This window comes from Piliocolobus tephrosceles, chromosome 7 (assembly GCF_002776525.5).
Source record: "Piliocolobus tephrosceles isolate RC106 chromosome 7, ASM277652v3, whole genome shotgun sequence".
Taxonomy (NCBI): Eukaryota; Metazoa; Chordata; class Mammalia; order Primates; family Cercopithecidae; genus Piliocolobus; species Piliocolobus tephrosceles.
In genome coordinates, this window is record NC_045440.1 from 66626720 (window position 1) to 66647063 (window position 20344).

The 20344-nt window shown below is 42.7% G+C and overlaps 1 protein-coding gene across 3 annotated transcripts in view; it reads left to right on the forward strand.

Moving 5' to 3' along the window:
- Positions 1-1955: 1955 nt before the first annotated feature.
- The window catches only part of MTFR1 (mitochondrial fission regulator 1), a 90398-nt gene continuing 72009 nt past the window's right edge, over positions 1956-20344 (forward strand). For all 3 annotated transcript variants that reach the window (XM_023222334.2, XM_023222336.1, XM_023222335.3), the window contains exon 1: positions 1956-2087. The gene's annotated coding sequence lies outside the window, so the exon portion shown is untranslated. The remainder of the gene's footprint in view (positions 2088-20344) is intronic.

A 20344-nucleotide genomic window follows, 5' to 3' on the forward strand; every position in this document is an offset into this window, starting at 1 on the left:
TCGGCCTCCCAAAGTGCTGGAATTATAGGCGTCACAGCGCCCAGCCCCCCCCCCCCCCCCCACTTTTTTTTTGAGACAGAGTCCCCGCTCCGTCGCCCAGTCTGGAGTGCAGTGGTGCGATCTCCGCTGACTGCAGCCTCTGCCTCCCGGGTTCATGCAATCCTCCTGCCTCAGCCTCCTGAGTAACTGGAGTTACAAGCACGTGCCACCACACTCAGCTTTTTTGTATTTTTGGTGGAGACGGGGTTTCACCATGTTAGCCAGGCTGGTCTCAAACGCCTGACCTCAAGTGATCCACCTGCCTCAGCCTCCCAAATTGCTGGGATTACAGGCATGCACCACTGCGCCTGGCCTCAAACTTTATCCTCCACTAGTCACATACTTCTAGGGCCAGGTGCCAAGGGACACATCCCTGTATCATAGCACTGAGTGAGATGGCAGAGCATGTCTTGCTTCAAGCCAGTCCAGCACCAGGAGAGCCAGCAGTAACTTATCACGAAGAGGCCCAAGTTCAATTCAACTCTCTTTCCCCTACCCAGATTCCCAAAATGTCCAAGGCTACTCCAGCGTATCTAGCAAGAAAGGAAGTATGAAGGAAGGGAAGTTGGAGAGGATTAAAAAAAAAAAAAAAAAAAAAAAAAAGACAGGTCTTAACCAGTGCCTCTTTGAGGGGTGCTTTAAGACATTTTCCTTTTAATAAATAAGTAGAAAACAACGTATGATCACGTAAACTCAATGCTAAAGTTCCTCTATGGACTTTGGAAAGGGCTAGCGAAAGTCAGCGTGCCTGAAACACAAGCTTCATTAGCTTAGCAGTAAATACCCTCCAGAAAGATCTCAGAGGAAAAAATGAGTGCCCTTTGACAGAACCGCCACCATCCGTCGCTCCCACCCTTTCAGCTCCAAAGCTCCTGCTCTTGCACCCAGTCTCAGACAAGCACTCACTTCTCAGGAAGTATTCCCTGAGACATTAGGGAGGCGCCGAGGCTCCCACCTCAATCCCATTATAATATTTGATCACGTATGTTAAGTTTGTGCTTTTGTTTAGTTTGTGTTATCTCCTCGTCATCATATAGGCTCACTTAGGGCGTGGCTCAAGGCTTTTACTAACCTTTCTGCTGTCATAGTGGTACCCCAACAAGCCCTTGTTGAGTAAATGAGTTAATGCTCTGGGTGAAGGAGGAAAGCCCTCACTAGGAAGAGACTTGTGTCACCCAGGGCAAGAACATCAGAGACCCAGTGACAGCCCAGCGACCTCCGGGATCAATTGCAATAGGGGGTAAGAGAGACAGCCAATCAGCAACAGCCTCTTCAAAAGCCATACAGAAATACGGACAGGTTTCCTGCCCTACATGGGAATCTTTCATCAAGCCTACGCACATTACTACACTGCATAAGTTAGCTATAAATGTAATAATCATATTTTCACGACAATTATTGGAAATCCAGAGTGTCCTAGAGTATTCAAATCTTTAGAAAGCACGTTCCCCAAATGAATCTGACTGAACAGACGCTGGAACTGAACACGGTAAAGTAAAATACTTATCCATGAGGCACTTTGTAATCCCCGCACTCCTGTTCTGCCTAAAGAGAAACATTCCTGATGTGAGGTCTGCACAGGCATTGTATCCGCCTGGTGGACACAGGTCCCTACAGCGTGCGGTGAAATGGGCTCCACATGTTAGGTTAACAAAGGCTTACGACTCGCAGCCTCTTTCAAGGTAATACACATCTGCGACTACATTCAGAATGTGGGTGTCCCTAAACCCATAGAGCATGAAGCTGACAAAAGCACTTCCCAGGGCAGGACAGTGAAGGCACAAAGCAAGGTCCGCACCAAAGCACACGCCCCTCGCAGAGCTCCGCGCGTGCGCACACCGACTGTGAAACGCCGCAGCCGGCTTGCTAAGCGGTTGCCACGCCCTCCGCCGGGCTTCTTGTGCCCGCCTCCGAGCCTGCTGAAACAGCTGATTGATCAGCCTGGCTCAGGCTTGGGGCGGGGATTGGCTGATTGGCAGCAACGCCACGGGACAGCCAAGCTGGAAGCCTGAGGAGCCGGAGTGGGTGCTGGCTGCCGCGCGGCGGAGGTGAGTAGGGTGGGAACTCGGAAAAGCGGTTGGCGACGGGGTAATGAAGTCGGCTCCAGGCCTGACGGCCATGGGATGCCCTGGAATCAGGACAGGAGCTGAAGGAGCTCGGTTCGGGAACGCAGGGAGGCCGGCGGGATCCTGGGCCGGTTGGGTGTTTGCCCCGCGGCCGGGAGGCAGAGACTGCCTCGGCTGAGGGCGCGTGGGTCCGGGGCTCCGGAGAAGCCGAGGGAAGTCGGCTGACTTGCCCTGAAGGCTGAGACTCGCCCACCCGCCTATCTACCCCTACGCCTCTTGCCCCCTCCCCCGACCTTCGGTCCATCTTTCGGACCCCCGTTTCCCGCGCCGGCCGCCAGGCGGCGGTCCTGGGGCTACCGCCCTTCTCGGCGGCTCCCTTGGGCGCTGCGCCCTTCCCAGGCTCGGGAGCCCGACTGCGCGGGTGCACCTCAAGCCGGCGTCGGACAGGACCAGTGCGCTCGGTGGTCTGCCGGAAAGTTTAACCAGCTTCGCGTGGTTGCTGTGTCACTTTTCGCCTCCTAGAACTTACCAGTGTATCTTCTGAGCATGACTAGGGTTTGCAGGAAGCCCCAAAGCCGGCCTTTAGGCATTAACAACAGCAGCATTTTATTATAGAAATCTTCAAACTGTGGAGAAATTGAACGAAGATATAAGGAATTCACTGTACTCATTACCCCGTTTCAGTAATTATCAATACATGGGCAGTCTTGCTCCCCTAATCCAGGTTATTTTGCGTTTTTGAGACAGGGTCTCTGTCACCCAGGCTGAAGTGCGGTGGCGGGATCTCGACCCACTGCAGTCTCCGCCTCCTGGGCCCCAGCGATCCTCACGCCTCAGCCTCCCGGCTAGCTGGGACTACAGGCAGGCGTCACCAAGCCCGGCTAACTCCCTGCCCCCCGCGCCGCCCTTTTGTAGAGCTGGGGTCTCGTTATGTTGCTCAGGCTATCTTTGAACTCCTGGGCTTAAGCGATCCTCCCTCCTTGGCCTCCCAAAGTGTTGGGATTACAGGCGGGAGTCACCGCACCCAGCTACCCTGGGTTATTTTGAAGCAAATCCCAGACATTGTATCATTTCAATTATTTTATATATTTCTATGCTCTGTCATGATAAATAATCATACGTATAATAACTTGCTTTCTAGAGGGGTCAAGTAAAATAAGGGACATATTAAAGTGTAGACGGTGCTTATTTAGTTTGTACTACCAGAATTTAGGTAACTGCTACAGTGCAGTCTCATTATCTTGTGCTCAGGTTTTCAAAATTGGAGTTACCAGATACTCTAGACAGTAGTGCTCTTGCTGATGAGTAGTAATAATTGTATTGATAATTTCTATTTGTAGAGTTCTTAGTATGTATCAAGGACTATGAAGTAGTTTCCACTTACTCATTTAATTTTTACAATAATCCTATGAAATAGGTGTTATTATCCCCGGGGGATAATAGGGGAAAGAAATTTGGAGAGGTCACAATTTGCCTAAAGTCACACTGCTGAAAAAACGGGGGCAGGGGGTAGAATTCAGAATGCTAATCTTGGCCTTTGTCATTGCAAAGTTCTTGCTCTTTTAACTGTAACTGAATGTCCTAAGAGTTGTGGAATAAATGGAACTGCTGTGGAAAATTATTTCTGTTAAGCTACAGATCAGTAATGGAAAAAAAAAGCCTGAAAATTTACACAAATACAAACAATAGTGAGAGAGGTATGTTTGTTCTCTGAAAAGTTAAAGATTATTACAACTAAATTTAATGTCCTGAGAAGACACAGTTCAATAAATACAAGTGCTAAAAATTTTATTCTTGGCCAGGTGCATGGCTCAGCCCAGCACTTTGTGAAGGCCGAGGCGAGAGGACTCCCTGAGACCAGGAGTTTGAGACCAGCCTGGGCAATATAGTGTGACACTGTATTTAAAAAATAAAAGTAAAATAAACATTTTATTCTTTAATATGTGACCAGTTAAAGGGAAAAGGAAAATATACATCAATGAGTAGTGTCTACCACTCCTTTAGCACATAGCTTATATTGGATATTAATACTAAATATTTCATCTGTATCCTTCATCCTCCCAATCTTAAACTACTAAGACAGCATCTTCATCCAAATAGTGTTAGATGAATAAGGAATGAGATAGAAACAGTTGGGCCTTCTCTACTTATTCAAAGGACAGTAGAGAAGGCCTATTAGCTTGGAGTTTAGGAATCCTACTGGATAGGAGTAATTCAGAAGCCCAGAAGTCAGGTCAGACTCCTTTGTGAAGGAACTTGAGTGCCACATTTAAAGAGTTTAAACTTAATGAGCAAAGAAGTGACATGATCAAAGTCATCTTACAGGAAGATAGCTGGTACTGTCAAAGGTGGCTTTACCAGCTATGTGAAAGGATTAGCAATGGGTTGACCTGATAAACATAAAGGAAATAGACATGGGGAACTGGCAAATTTATGGATATGAGGAAAGGACCAGACAAAGAAAACAGCCTGAAACAGAGAAAAGAGTATGGTATATAGTAGGATTTTTTTTGTTTTGTTTTGTTTTTTTTGAGATGGAGTTTCACTCTTGTTGCCCAGGCGCAGTGCAGTGGCGTGATCTCGGCTCACTGCAACCTCTGCCTCCCGGGTTTAAGCGATTATCCTGCCTTAACCTCCCGAGTAGCTGGGATTACAGGTGTATGCCACCACGCCCAGCTAATTTTGTATTTTTAGTAGAGACAGAGTTTCCCTGTGTTGGCCAGGCTGGTCTTGAACTCCTGACCTCAGTTGATCCACCTGCCTTAGCCTTCCAAAGTGCTGGGATTACAGGTGTGAGCCACCATGCCCGGCCTATAGTAGGTTTTGAAGTGATGATACACTTCATTTTCCATGGGTTTGTTTTCTTGGGCCATCCTGGTGATGAGTTGGTGATGAGTTTTTACTGTATCACTGTTCTTTGGTAATTACCGCCAAGCTACTGAACTATTCTTTTATATACTTATTAGATACTATTGATAGAAATCACACAATTTAGATAAGCAACAACAAAAAAAAAGACCCTGTAATCCTACCCTTTGAAGATAACCACTGATGATGGAGAAAAGGTGGTAACAGTTTTAGTTAACATTTATTTGATTACTGTTCGACATTTTTCACATTTTATTTTCCATCTGTGTTTCTACTTGTAAAATGCCTACTCATGTACTATGCCTATTTTTCCATTGGGCTTTTGATCATTTGTTTCTTTATTTGCAAACACTTTATATTCATTAGGGATATAAATCATTTGTTATATTAAGTTGCAAATAGGTTTCTCAATTACATGGCTCTTCTCAAAATCTTCAGAGTGGCTAGTAAAATGAAAAATATGACAGCTGGGAGAGCACTCAGGGCTGCTGTTTCAGGGACCAGAACATGCCACCTCTGAAACAATTCCTTCATTTATGATACTGAAGTTATTGTCAGCCAGTCAATCTGCAAGTCATTTTTAGCAAATAAATTGTTTTGTGTAAATATTTGATAATCATTAAGAAGATTTTTTTTCTGCTCCCACTCCACCAGGAGATATCATTTAACAGATAATATATACAGGTGGAGTTTAGTGTGAGTTGGTTGCGGTTAAAATGTAAATAGTCAGACAAGTTAAACAAGAAAATTAAGTCTCCATGATTGAAAAAACATACATTGTAATGTACATATTAATATATATAAAGCAGTATAACTAAGAACTTTTTAAACCTTTAAGATATTTTATTTTTTTTTAGAGACAGAGTCTTTCTTACTTTGTTGCCAAGTTGGAGTGCTGTGAGGCTATCATAGCTCTAAGATAATTTTTTTCACTTCCCTCCCTTAGTTACTTTTTGAAATGGATTTCTTATATACTAGTAAATACTGATTTGATATACAGTCTGCCTTCTGGTTTCATAGGTTCTGTATCCGCAGATAGAAAATATTTGAAAAAACAATGATAAAGTAACAATATGACAACAAGAAACAATACAAATAAAACAATAGACAACTGTTTCCATTATATTAGGTATTATAAGTAATCTACAGATGACTTCAAGTATATGAGAGGATGTGTATAGGTTATATGGAAATACTACATCATTTTATCTTTTTTTTTTTTTTTTGAGATGGAGTTTTGCTCTTATTTCCCAGGCTGGAGTGCAATGGCACGATCTCGGCTCACGGCAACCTCCACCTCCCAGGTTCAAGTGATTCTCTTGCTTCAGCCTTCCGAGAGCTGGGATTACAGGAGCCCGCCACCATGACCTGCTTATTTTTAATTTTTAGGAGAGACAGGGTTTCACCATGTTATCCAGGCTGTCTTGAACTCCTGACCTCAGGTGATCCACCACCTGAGCCTCCCAAAGTGCTGGGATTACAGGCGTGAGCCACCGCGCCTGGCCCATTTTATCTTTATTTTTATTTTTGTGGGTACATAGTATGTGTATGTATTTATGGGGTATGTGAGATATTTTAATACAGGCATATAATGTGTAATAATCACATCAGGGTAAATGGGGTATCCACCTCAAGCATTTTTCCTTTCTTTGTGTTACAAACAATCCAATTATACTTTTAGTTATTTTTTAATGTACAATAAATTATTGTTGACTATTGTCATCCTGTGATGCTATCAAATTCTAGGTCTTATTCATTCTAACTGTATTTTTGTATGCATTAACCATCCCTACTCCATCTCCCCCACCCACTGTCCTTTGCAGCATCTGATAACCATCCTTCTCGGTTTTTTTTTGTTTGTTTTTGAGATGGAGTCTTGCTCTATCACTCAGGCTGGAGTGCAGTAGTGTGATCTGGTCTCACTGCAACCTCTCCCTCCTAGGTTCAAGTGATTCTCCTGCCTCAGCCTTCCAAGTAGCTGGGGTTACAGGCACCCACCACCACGCCTGGCTAATTTTTGTATTTTTAGTAGAGATGGGGTTTCACTGTGTTGGCCAGACTGGTCTCGAACTCCCAACCTCAGGTGATCTGCCCGCCTCAGCCTCCCAAACTGCTGGGATTATAGGTGTGAGCCACCGTACCCAGCCTAATTTTTGTGTTTTTAGTAGAGACAGGGTTATATCATGTTGGCCAGACTGCTGGTAACCATCCTTATACTCTTTTTTTTGAGACAGAATTTCACTCTGCAATCTCTGCCTCCCGAGTTCAAGCAATTCTCTGCCTCAGCCTCCTGAGTAGCTGGGATTATAGGCACCCACCATCACACCCAGCTAATTTTTTGAATTTTTAGTAGAGATGAGGTTTCACCATCTTGGCCAGGCTGATCTTGAACTCCTGACCTCGTGATCCACCTTCCTTGGCCTCCCAAAGTGCTGGGATTACAGGCGTGGGCCACCGTGCCCGACCAACCATCCTTATACTCTTCTCTGCATGAGTTAAGTTGTTTTAATTTTTAGGTCCCATAGTAAGTGAGAATATGTGAAGTTTGTCTTTTTCTGCTAGCTTATTTCACTTAACATAATATCTTCCAGTTCCATTCATGTTATTTTCAAATGACAGGATCCCATTCTTTTTAATGGTTGAATAGTATTCCATTATGCATATGTATCACATTTTCTTTATCTATTTGTCTGTTGATAGACATTTATTTAGTTGCTTCCAAATCCTGGCTGTTGTGAATAGCTCTGCAACAAACGTGGCAGTGCAGATATCGCTTCAATATACTAATTTCCTTTCTTTTGGGTCTATACCTACCAGTGAGATTGATGAGTCATATGGTAGCTCTATTTTTAGTTTTTTGAGGAACCTCCAAACCATTCTCTATAGTGGTTGTGCAAATTTACAATCCCACCAACAGGGTATGAGGATCCCTTTTCTCCATATCCTTGCCAGCATTAATTATTGTCTGTCTTTTGAATATAAGCCATTTTAACTGGGGTGAGATGGTATCTCATTGTAGTTTTGATTTGCATTTCTCTGATGATGGAAGCACTTTTTTTATATACCTGTTTGCCATTTGTAAGTCTTCTTTTGAGAAATGTCTGTTCAGATCTTTTGGCCATTTTTGAATTGGATTATTCGATTTATTTCCTATTGAATTGTTTGAGCTAATTACATATTCTGGTTATTAAACCCTGTCAGATGAATAGTTTGCAAGTATTTTTTTTTTTCCATTCTGTGGGTTGTCTCTTCACTTTGTTGATTGTTTCCTTTGCTATACAGAAGCTTTTTGACTTGGTGTGATCTCATTTATCCTTTTTTGCTTTGATTGCCTAGTACCCCATGTGGGGTCCTATTCAAGAAATCATTGCCCAGACCAATGTCCTGGAGAGTTTCCCCCAATGTTTTCTTGTAGTAGTTTCATAGTTTGAGGTCTTAGATTTAAGTCTTTAATCCATTTTGATTTGATTTTTGTATATGGCAAGAGATGGGTTGTAGTTTCATTCTTCCGTATGTGGATATCCAGTTTTCCCAGCACCATTTATTGAAGAGACTGTCTTTTCCCAATGTATATTCGTGGCACCTTTGTTAAAAATGAGTTTACTGTAGACGTATGGATTGATTTCTGGGTTCTCTACTCTGTTTCATTGGTCTATGTGTCTGTTTTTATGCTAGGACCATGCTGTCTTGGTTACTATAGTCCTGTAGTATAATTTGAAGTCCAGTTTTTTTTCTTTTTGCTCAGAATAGCTTTGGCTATTGTGGGTCTTTTGTGGTTCCATATAATTTTTAGGATTATGTTTTCTATTTCTGTGAAGGATGTCATTGATATTTTGTTAGACATTTTGATAGACATTTCATTGAATGTGTAGATTGACTCTTCCAGTTCATGAACATGGAATATTTTTTCCGTGTGTGTGCCCCCTTTAATTTTTTTTTTTTTTTTTGAGGCAGAGTTTTGTTCTATCATCCAGGCTGGAGTGCAGCGGCATGATCACAGCTTATGGGCTCAGGCGGCCCTCCTGCGTCAGCTTCCCATGTAGTTGGGACTACAGGCACGTGCCACCATGCCTGGCTAATTTTTTTTTGAGACGAAGTCCCACTCTGTTGCCCAGGCTGGAGTCTGGGGTGCAGTGGTGCTATCTCAGCTTACTCCAACCTCTGCCTCCCAGGTTCAAGCAACTCTTGAACCTTAACCTCCCAAGTAGCTGGGATTGCAGGTATGCACCACCACACCCGGCAAATTTTGTGTTTTTTAGTACAAAAATACAGGCTGGTCTCAAACTCCTGGCCTCAAGTGACCCTCCTGCCTCTGCCTCCACCTCCCAAAGTGCTGGGATTACAGGTGTGAGCCATCACATCTAGCCCTTAATTTTGTGTTTTTTTGTAGATGTGGGTCTCACTTTGTTATCCAGACTGGTCTGGTGCTTTGGCCTCCCAAGGTGCTGGGATTACAGGCATGAGCCACCATCCTGGCCCTCTTAAATTTCTTTCATCAGTATCTTATAGTTTTCATTGTAGATATCTTTCACTTTGATTTCACTTTGGTTAATTCCTAGGTATTTAATTTTATTTGTGGCTATTGTAAATGGGATTACTTTTTTGATTTCTTTTTCAGATTGTTCACTGTTGGCATATAGAAATGCTACTGAGTTTTGGATGTTGACTTTGCATCATGCAACTTTACTGAATTTATCAGTTCTAATAGTTTTTTGGTAGAGATTTTTCCAAGTACAAGATTACATCGTCTGTAAACAAGGATAATTTGACTTCTTCCTTTCCTATTTGGATGTCCTTCATTTCTTTCTCTTGCCTGATTGCTCTAGCTAGGACTTGTTACTATGCCATTTTATATAAGGCACTTGAGTATTTATAGATTTTGGTATCCACGGGGTTCCTGGAACCAATCCCCTGTGGATACTGAAGGACAACTGTATAATGTGTACTGGCAGGAGGGTAAACTGCTTTCCTAAAGAGATGATTTTAGGTGGAACAAGAATCAACTTTGTATTTATTTTAGTCAGGATATCCTTTTCTGTCTGTTTTGGCTCAGATAGGGAGTACAATGTATAGTTAAGTACTTTAAAGTATATCCTGGAACAAACTTTGATTGCTTAAATATTATTGCTTGGCAAGAAGCTAAGTTTATTTAATTTTTTAAAAATGAGTTTGTTTAAGACCGGGCACGGTGGCACACGCCTGTAATCCCAGCACTTTGGGAGGCTGAGGCGGGTGGATCACCTGAGGTCGGGAGTTCAAGACCAGCCTGACCAGCGTGGTAAAACCCTGTCTCTACCAAAAATACAAAAATTAACTGGATATGGTGGTCTGCACCTGTAATCCTAGCTACTCAGGAGGCTGAGGCTCAAGAATCGCTTGACCCCGGGAGGTAGAGGTTGCAGTTAGCTGTTATCGTGCCACTGCACTCCAGTCTGGGCAACAGAGCAAGGCTCTGTCTCAAAAAAAGAAAGAAAGAAAGAAAAAAAAAGAGTAAAACATTAAGAGCATCCAGATATGACAAAACTCATAAAGCAAGTATAAAGGTCTGAGAAATACTAGTATAGCCTGTAAGGGTTCCCAAAGTTTGTATATTGCTAATGTTTATTATTTACTTAGATGGTCCAAATTAGAATAATTTTTATGTTTTTACTTTTTAGATTTCAGTTATTTAATTTAGAAAACGTTACTGGACTTGAAAAATTACAAAAGTTGTCAGGGTATGGTGGCTCACGCCTGTAATCCCAGCAATTTGGGGGGCTAAAGTGGGAGAATCACTTGAAGCCAGGAGTTTGAGACCAACCTGAGCAACATAGTGAGACCCCATCTCTACCAAAAATTACAAAGTTAGCCGGATGTGATGATATGCCTATAGTCCTAGCTACTTGGGAGGCTGAAGCAGGAGGTTCACTTGAACCTGGTAGCTTAGGGCTGCAGTCAACTCTGATGGTGCCATTGCACTCCAGCCTCAGTGACAGAATGAGACCTTGTCTCTAAAAAAAAAAAAAAAAAAAACACACACACACACACAAAAGTGGTACATATATCCTATTGGGAAAAAAACAACAACAACATACAAACAATACAGGAGTGCATAAGCGTATAATAAAAGTGGAGGGTCTCACCACCAAGCCCTCAGATATAGTAAGTGTTAAGTTTTGGTATGTTTTCAAATTTTTTATCTATTTCACCACTGTTTCTGTTGCTTTATTGGTTTTTAGTTATTTTTAATGGAATTACATATATGTGTTTGTAACTTTTTTCATTCAGCATTTTATTATGAAAATTGTTTCCTGTATAGCTGTATCTTTGTTGTTTTAATGGCTATAAGCTTAGAATGGGCATATTTAATTTATTGAATTTATTTTAACCATTTCCCTATTGATGATCATTTAGATTGCCTTTGGATTTTCTCTTTCACAGTAATGTTTCAGTAAATACCCTTACCAGCTTTCAAAACCTAAACATCTTTCTCCTTGAAGAAAGGTATAATTTACTGAGTTCTTCCAGTAAAACAGTTTTTTTGTGTGTCTTGTTGTGTTTTGAGACAGTTTCACTCTGTCACCCAGAGTGGAGTACAGTGGCACGCTAATAGCTCATTGTAACCTCAAATTCCTGGGCTCAGGCGATCCTTCTGCCTCAGCCTCCTGAGTAGCTGGGACTACAGGTGTATACCACTGTGCCTAGCTAATTTTTTAAATCTTTTGTAGAGATGGGGGTCTTGTTATGTTGCCCAGGGTGGTCTCGAACTACTGGCTCAAACAGTTCTCCTGCTTCAGCTTCCCAAAATGCTGAGATTCCAGGTATGAGCCTCTGTGCCTGGCCTGGCAATTTTTTATACATATAATATGCAGGGGACAGTAACTATTACACAGCTTATCAACATCAACTTTATAGTGATTTTTCATCACTTCGTTGGGCCTAAGGGTAACATTTTTAGTCATTGTTGACTTCCAAGTACTTTATTTGTTTCTACTGATGTCCAGCCTGGGATCACTTAAGATATTTGAATAGTGTTTTCAAAAGATTGTTTTAAAATTTATGCCTCAGTACTTAATTCATCTGCATGTGGCTGCTTAAAATATTCTGTGTCAGGCCGGGCGCAGTGGCTCAAACCTGTAATCCCAGCGCTTTGGGAGGCCGAGACGGGCGGATCACGAGGTCAGGAGATTGAGACCATCCTGGATAACACAGTGAAACCCCGTTTCTACTAAAAAAATACAAAAAACTAGCCGGGCATGGTGGCGGGCGCCTGTAGTCCCAGCTACTCAAGAGGCTAAGGCAGGAGAATGGCGTAAACCCGGGAGGCGGAGCTTGCAGTGAGCTGAGATCCAGCCACTGCACTCCAGCCTGGGCGACAGAGCGAGACTCCGTCTCAAAAAAAAAAAAAATTCTGTGTCAGTCACTGTGGGGTTATATTTCAGAGCTTCTCACATGAAAGTGTCAGCCTTTAGTTCAAATATGAATATGACCTCTGTCTCTAACTTCTTTTGAAGATAACATCTAAAAATGTCCTTCAGAAGTTTAATTTTATATCTAAATTGCATTAACTTGAAAGAATTTTTACCAAGTTGGATTAGCCTGTGTTCATGGACCTCTTATCTTACTAGTTTTTGTTTTTGTTGAGAGATGTTGTATAGGTCATGAGATTTATTCCCTTGTGGACTGAAAAAATGACTTATGTCCGATCCTACTGGGAGTAGCAGTGTACTTAATTTTGCATGAACAACATAGAACATTAATTCTAAATCACTACCAGTAAATTGTACCCACAGATTGAATACTGTATTTTGTTTTATAGTATGGTGAAGTGTTTTGACTTAAGTATCAACTAGACTGATGTGAAGGACAGCAGTGGTCCCTAGACTTGAATTTCAAAGTTTAATTTTCAAAAGTTAGTATAGGGGCCAGGTGCAGTGGCTAACAGCTGTAATCCCAGGACTTTGGGAGGCCGAGGCAGGTAGATAGATAACCTGAGGTCAGGAGTTTGAGAGCAGCCTGGCCAACATTGTGAAACCCTGTCTTTACTAAAAATACAAAATTAACTGGTCATGGTGGTGCGTGCCTATAATCCTGGCTACTTGGGAAGCTGAGGCATGAGAATCGCTTGAACCCAGGAGGCAGAAGTTGCAGCGAGCTGAGATCACGCCAGTGTACTCCAGCCTGGGTGACAGAGAGAGACTGTCAAAAAAAAAAGTAGGATAGTGGGTTGATGTAGGGTTGACAACTAAACATTGTGACAAGTAAGGACATTTAAAAAAACGTTATAGCAGGGCATGGTGGCTCATGCCTGCAATTCCAGCTACTCAGGAGGCTGAGGCAGGAGAATCGCTTGAACCTGGGAGGCAGAGGTTGCAGTGAGCTGAGATCATGCCATTTCTCTCTAGACTGGGCAACAAGGGTAAAACTCCATCTCAAAAAAACAAAACGAAAACAAACAACATTCATCTACTGTCCCTATATGATAAAAGGAAAGTAACATTTACACCATAAGCATAGGAAGGACATAGTCTCAAAATAAAGGACAGTAACTTTATTCTTTAATTTTTATTTTATTTTTTTGTTAGAGCCAGGGTCTTGCTTTTTTGTCCAGACTGGAGTATAATGGTGCACTCACAGCTCACTGTAATCTCAAACTCCTGGGTTCAAGAGATCTTCCTCCTTCAGCCTCCTGAGTAGGTAGGACTACAGGCATGTACCACCATGCCTGGCTATTTTTTTTTTTTTATTTTTTGAGATGGAGTCTTGCTCTGTCACCCACGCTGGAGTGCAATGGCATGATCTCGGCTCACTGCAACCTCCGCCTACCGGAGTCAAGCGATTCTCCCACATCAGCCTCCGAAGTAGCTGGAATTACAGGCACCTGCCATCATGCCTGGCTAATTTTTTTAGATATGAGGTTTCACCATGTTGGCCAGGCTGGTCTCAAACCCCTGACCTCAGGTAATCCGCTTGCCTCAGCCTCCCAAAGTTCTGGGATTACAGGTGTGAGCCACCACGCCTGGCTGCCTGGCTGCCTGGCTAATTTTTAAAAAATTTCTGTGGAGAAGGGATTTCAGTATGTTGCCCAGGCTGGTCTTAAACTGTAGGCCTCAAGTGATTCTCCTGCCTCAGCTTGCCATAGTGCTGAGATTATAGACATGAGCCACCACAACTGCAGGACAGTAATTTTCAACTGAATACTTTTTTTTCTCTCTTTTTTAGTTCATAATCCTCATTTATTCATTTACTTTTTTTTTTTTTGAGATGGAGTCTCACTCTTATTGCCCAGGCTGGAGTGCAACGGAGTGATCTCTGTTCACTGTAACCTCCACCTCCTGAGTTCAAGAGATTCTCCTGCCTCAGCCTCCCAAATAGATAGGATTACAGGCGTGCACCACCACGCCCAGCTAATTTTGTATTTTTAGAAGAGATGGAGTTTCACCACGTTGGCCAGGCTGGTCTGGAGTTCCTGACCTCATGTGATCTGCCCACCTTGGCCTCCCAAAGTGCTGGGATTACAGGCGTAAGCCACTGCGCCCAGCCTATTTATTTATTTTAAACCAGATTTTATTTTTAGAGCAGTTTTTGTTTTTGTTGTTGTTTTGGTGGGGACAAACCATATTCACACCATAGCAGAGTTCAAACTAAATCAGTTATATGGTCTGGGCACAGTGGCTCATGCCAGTGCTTTGGGAGGCTGAGGCAGGAAGATTGCCTGAGCTCAGGAGTTTGAGGCTAGCCTGGGCAACATAGTGAGACCTCATCTCTAAAAAAATTTGAAAAAATAGCCAGGCATGGTAGTGCATGCCTGTAGTCCCAGCTACTCAGGTGGCTAAGGCAGGAGGATCACTCGAGCCCAGGAGTTTGAGGCTGCAGTGAGCAGTGATCATACCACTGCACTCCAGCCTGAGTGACAGAAGAGTGAGACTCTGTCTCCCAAAAAAAAAAAAAAAAAAAAAGCACTAATTGGGTAATAATTGTCTTCCTCTGAGTGGTAGGGAGAACAATGACTTCATATTCCTTTTTTAATTTAACACGTAATAATTGTACATATTTATGGATACATCATGATGTTGCAATACATATAATGTATAGTACTCAGATCATGGTAGTCAGCATATCCATCATCTCAAACATTTATCATTTCTTTGTGTTGGCAACATTCAGTATCATAGTCCTTATTTTTATTTTCCATCATTTGGCCTTAAAATGTGGACTGTCATCTGTGTTGCAGTGATACAGTTTGCCTTGTCTCTTAGTATTCTGAGAATAGTAAACTTTATTCTAATGATGATTTAGCCAACCACATAACTAAGAATATTCTATTAATCCTCTTAGATATTTTCCCCAACTATAAAATGAGTCAAACTCATCTTTCATAATGAAAATATAGTTAAATGGCCATTTCCTTGAATAGTTCTCAAAGATGTTCTAAAAATAAGCCCCATCATACCTTTGTAACTTTGTAAATTTTTGGCATCTTAAATGTAGTGACAATATTGTCATTATTGCTAACAGAGTTATTATGAAACTGTTTACTGCGGATAACTTTATTATAACTATCTCAAAAACAGATATTACATTAGTTGAAGACAGTATTATTTTGTATTATCTTTAATTTGACTGCTATAAATTTTAGTTGAGCTGCATACTATTATATATTTTCACAGTGTTGGTAGAAGAAAAAGAAAGTCTATTTCCAATATTTATCTAGGTTTCTCTTCTACCAGCTGCCAACCAAAATTAATTTGCTATTTCTTATAGTCTATGCTAGAGTAGATAGTCTAGAATATAAGCCTATACAATCTTCATAACATTTCTAGGAGTTGAATACACACACACACACACACACACACACATTTTCATTGATTCATAAGGAACCTAGAAAACAAAATGCAGCCTGATTCTTAGCAATTTTTTTTAAAACCTTATTTATTTTGAAGTGTAACACAGAAAAAAGTACAAACATAAATACAGCTCAATAAATTGCCACAAAGCAAATATCCATGTAATGACCACCCAGGTTAAGAAATAGAATATTGTCTGCACTTTGGGTAGTTTTGCTTTTGAGCAAGAGCTTTTAAAAGATCTTAGAAAAATAGTTGACAGGAAACAGCACTGATGTAAAATGTAAGAGAATAAGCAAGCAGAAACTCTTTAAGAAGGCTATAGCTGTAGGAGAAGCAGTATTCTAAAGGGAAGCCAAGTTTCATCAAGGGAGGGAAGTAAGCTAGGGGAGTTCAGTAGTGAGTGAATCTGTTGAAGATAAGATATGGAGTTGGGGGATGTTTATAGACAAACAAGTTCCAGAGAGCACTGTGAAGAAGTTTGGAGGAAGGGGTAGCAGCAGGAGTCCACCGTCTATGTCACCTCCCTTCTGTGTTTAACAAGGACCGTTACTTTTCTCAAATCCTTTCTCAAATTTTTCTTTTTCTTTCTTTTTTTTTTTTTTTTTTTTTTGATGATAATACCACTCTTATTTTTCTACTGCTATTTCGATCTTTTTTTGGTTAGTGTCTGTTGGATATAAAAATGCTCTAGGAATAAATGCTCGGTGCTGCAAAATGGAACCAGCACTCAGGCAAAAGTTTTCTCAGCAAGGCAATTTACTATTGCAGAAGGGTGCCACCCATGTCAATCAAGATCACAAAAGCACACAGAACAAAGAGGAGGTTTTTATTTTTTTATGTTTTTTTTTAATGTATCTCTGATGTGTAGTCCTTACCTCTGTGTTACTCCCCCATAGGCTGGGGTCAGACTGCACAGTCTGAGCTGACCCCCATTGGCTACTTGCAAATATTTTTCTAAATATGGAAGGGAAGGGGGACATGAGGTACAATGGTGAGATGTGCAGTTTCGGGGGAACAATGGGTGCAGGTAACCAAGGGAACAGTTGTGAGTTATTGATTAGATCTGACAGGAAGGGGGTAGGTTGTTTACAGTAACTAGGGGCAAGGAGGTATGTAGAAAGAGAAAATTGAGTTTGAGAACAAAGGACAAGGAAGTTAACAGGCTAAACCTTTGAAAAGAAAGATACTGATTCATTGAATCTTACAGTGTCTTTTATTTTTTTCTGTTAGTTCTACAAGTATTAGTATTTCCTGAGCTTTCTATCCAGTCTTCCTTTCTTACTCTTTCTTACTCTATATGATTTAACTCATTCCATCTGTGTTTTTCTAGCCAGTGCTGTATATTCTTTATCTCTAGCCTAGACTTAAGAAACATCTTTTCCTGGCAAATCAGAATAATTTTTCAAATAATAATTTGAAAAAAACATCTGTGAGCCAGGCACGGTGGCTCACGCCTGTAATCCCAGCACTTTGGGAGGCTGAGGCAGGTGGATCACCTGAGGTCGGGAGTTCAAGACCAGCCTGACCAACATGGCCAAACCCTGTCTCTACTAAAAATACAAAAACTAAGCTGGGTGTGGTGGCACATACCTGTAATCCCAGCTACTTGGGAGCCTGAGGCAGGAGAATCTCTTGAAACCAGGAGGTGGAGGTTGTGGTGAGCCGAGATCGTGCCATTGCACTCCAGCCTGGGCAACAAGAGTGAAACTCTGTCTCAAAACAAAACAAAACAAAAAACATCTGTGGTAGTTAATTTTATATATCAACTAGACTGGTCTGAGGGATGCCCAGATAGCTGGTAAAACATCACTACTGCTTTGTATTTGTGAGGGTGTTTCTGGAAGAGATTAGCATTTGAATCTATAGACTGAATAAAGGCATCACCAATCCCTTGAGGGCCTGAATAGAATAAAAGACAAAGAGAGAGCAAATCTGTACTCTGCTTGAGCTAGGATATCCCTCAGGCCCTCCCTCAGGCCTTCTCACTCAGACTGAGATTTAACACTGTTAGCTCTGTGGCCTCCAGCTTGCACATAGCAGATTGTGGGACTTTCTAGCCTCCATAATTGTGTGAGCCAGTCCCTCATAATAAATCTGTTTCTATGTATCTATATTCTGTTAGTTCTCTCTGGAGAACCCTGACTAAATACACTGTTTAAAAAAGGAGCAAAACTTGCACAGAGATGTTTACAGCAGCTTTATTCATAGTTTATCAAAATGTGGACCTCAACCAAGGTGTTCTCCAGTAGGGGAAGGAATAAATAAACTGTGGTATCTCTGTAAAATTCTATGTTATTCCACACTAAAATGAGCTATCAACCATGAGAATACATGGAGGAACCTTAAATGCATGTTACTAGGTGAAATAAGCCATTCTGAAAAGGCTATACTGTGTGATTCCAACTTCATGACATTCTGGAAAAGGAAAAACTATGGAGACAATAAAAGGATCAGAGATGCCAGGGATTGGGAAGGAGGGTAAATTAATAGGCAGAACACAGGATTTTTAGAGCAGTGAAACTATTCTGTATGATATAATAATGGTGGATACATACCATTATTCATTTGCCGAAACCCACAGAATGTACAGTGTCTTGTTTTTCTAAGACCACCAGAGCGAGCACAAAAGAACCAGCAAGTAGGCACAGGTCAGGAGCAAAACTGCTAGTTTATTTTGGTAACCTAAGGTGTGCGGGAGAAGTCTGTCGGCCTCCGGCGAAGGAGGCCGGCAGAGTCCCCCCGTGGGGCCCTCGGACGGACTTCCCACAGTCCCGACATCCCGACAGGACTGGGAAGCTGGGAAGTCCGCGTGGCTCAATGGCGGAGAGCGGCTTTTCTAGGAGTGGGAGGGCAATAGGTGGGGCATGGGCGTGTCAGGGGCGTTCCGCAGGTGCGACCAGGTAAATCTTGGTCTCTTCGGATTGACGTCACCTGGCGCATGCCCAGTTGGTCTGCACCTTCCCCGGCGCTGGCTGCATTTTGGCACGCGCGGGAAGAGTTGGTGGTGAAGAAGAACCCAGAAGTGCACCATCTTGCCTCCGTTTGTCCAAACAGTCCAACCTTTTATTGATAATAGTGATAAAGGGGCGCCGTGGTCTGTCTGGCTACTTCCTGCTGTTAAGGGGCGTCATTAAGGTCAGGGCCCATGGTTGGTATTTGGACGCAGGGATGAAAAATAAAATAAGGCACAGTATTAGTATAGGAATGAGGAATGGAAGCATTTGTTGGAATATGGGCAAAACCCAGAAGGAAGGTCCCGGCAAGGTTGGGGAGTATGAGATAGTTAAGAAAATTTAGTAAGTTTGAGGCGAGTGGGGGAAAGCCAAACTGATTTCCACTGATTGCTTTCGGTAGGGGCCCTTTTTAGCTGGGAATGAGGAATGAGTGCGCAAAGTACTTGTTGGCCAGGCAGCAATTAAGGATTGGAGTTTTTCGTGGAGTGGATGGCTTTCCACTTACTCCTACTACAGAGATATTGGATTGAAGGCTAGGTCCAGAGAAGGACGGCAAAACAGAATAGGTAGCCTCGCTGTTGATTAAAAAATTGTCTTACCCGCTACCAGGAGAGTTACCCGTGGCTTGGCGAGGGTGATGGGGGTCCCCGAGTCTCGGCACCTTCAGTTGTCATTGTCGTCCAGATGTAGGAGCTGGAAGGAGCTCCCAGGATCCTGGGAAAGGGGGTCACGTGGAGGCGCGGCACCTGTTCTCAGGGTGGGGCAATCAGACTTCCAGTGTCCTTTCTGCTGGCAAGCAGGGCACGGGGTTGCTGGTGGATGAGGGTTAGGACATTCACTGGCCCAATGTCCTGATGCCTTGCACTTATAGCAAGGCTGCGTTAGGACTCGGGGACCTTGCGGACACCTGTTGGCATAGTGTCCTGCCTTGCCGCACTTATAGCAGGCAGGCTCCTTTTGTAGCCTTGGAGTCTGCAGAGCATGTGCTCTCTGGTTTGGGGTTACGACTGGGCTGTAAAGCCGCTGCTAGGAGCTGTAACTCAGCCGTCTCCTCTCTGGAGCTATAGACCTTAAAGGCTAATTTAACTAGGTCTTGTATTGGTGTCTGAGGACCATCCTCTACCTTTTGAAGTTTTTTACGAATGTCAGGAGCTGATTGAGAAATGAAATAAGACGCCAAAATAGTGGCCCCTGTGGGGGAGGCCGGATCTAACCGGGTATACTGGGTTAGAACCTCAGTCAGTTTAGGGTAGAGGTTAGGATAACCTGGAGGTCATACCAAGTTAAGTCATAGGCCTGACAAAGGTATCTAAATTCCTTTATGTATATGGTAGGATTAGCTGAGAAATCACCTAAACGCTTCTCAATTTTGGAAAGATTGGCCAATGAAAAAGGGACATGTACTCTGACTACCCCCTCCGCCCCAGCCACCTCTCGCAAAGGTGCTAACACTGTAGGAGGGTGTGGGCAGAGATAGGGGACTCAAGACAGCCAGTTGGGGGCCCCGAAGGAGGCACGGGACCGAGTGGATTACTAGTAGATAAGGAGGAGGAAGGAGGAGTCTGGATGGGGGGGGGGGGGGGGGGGG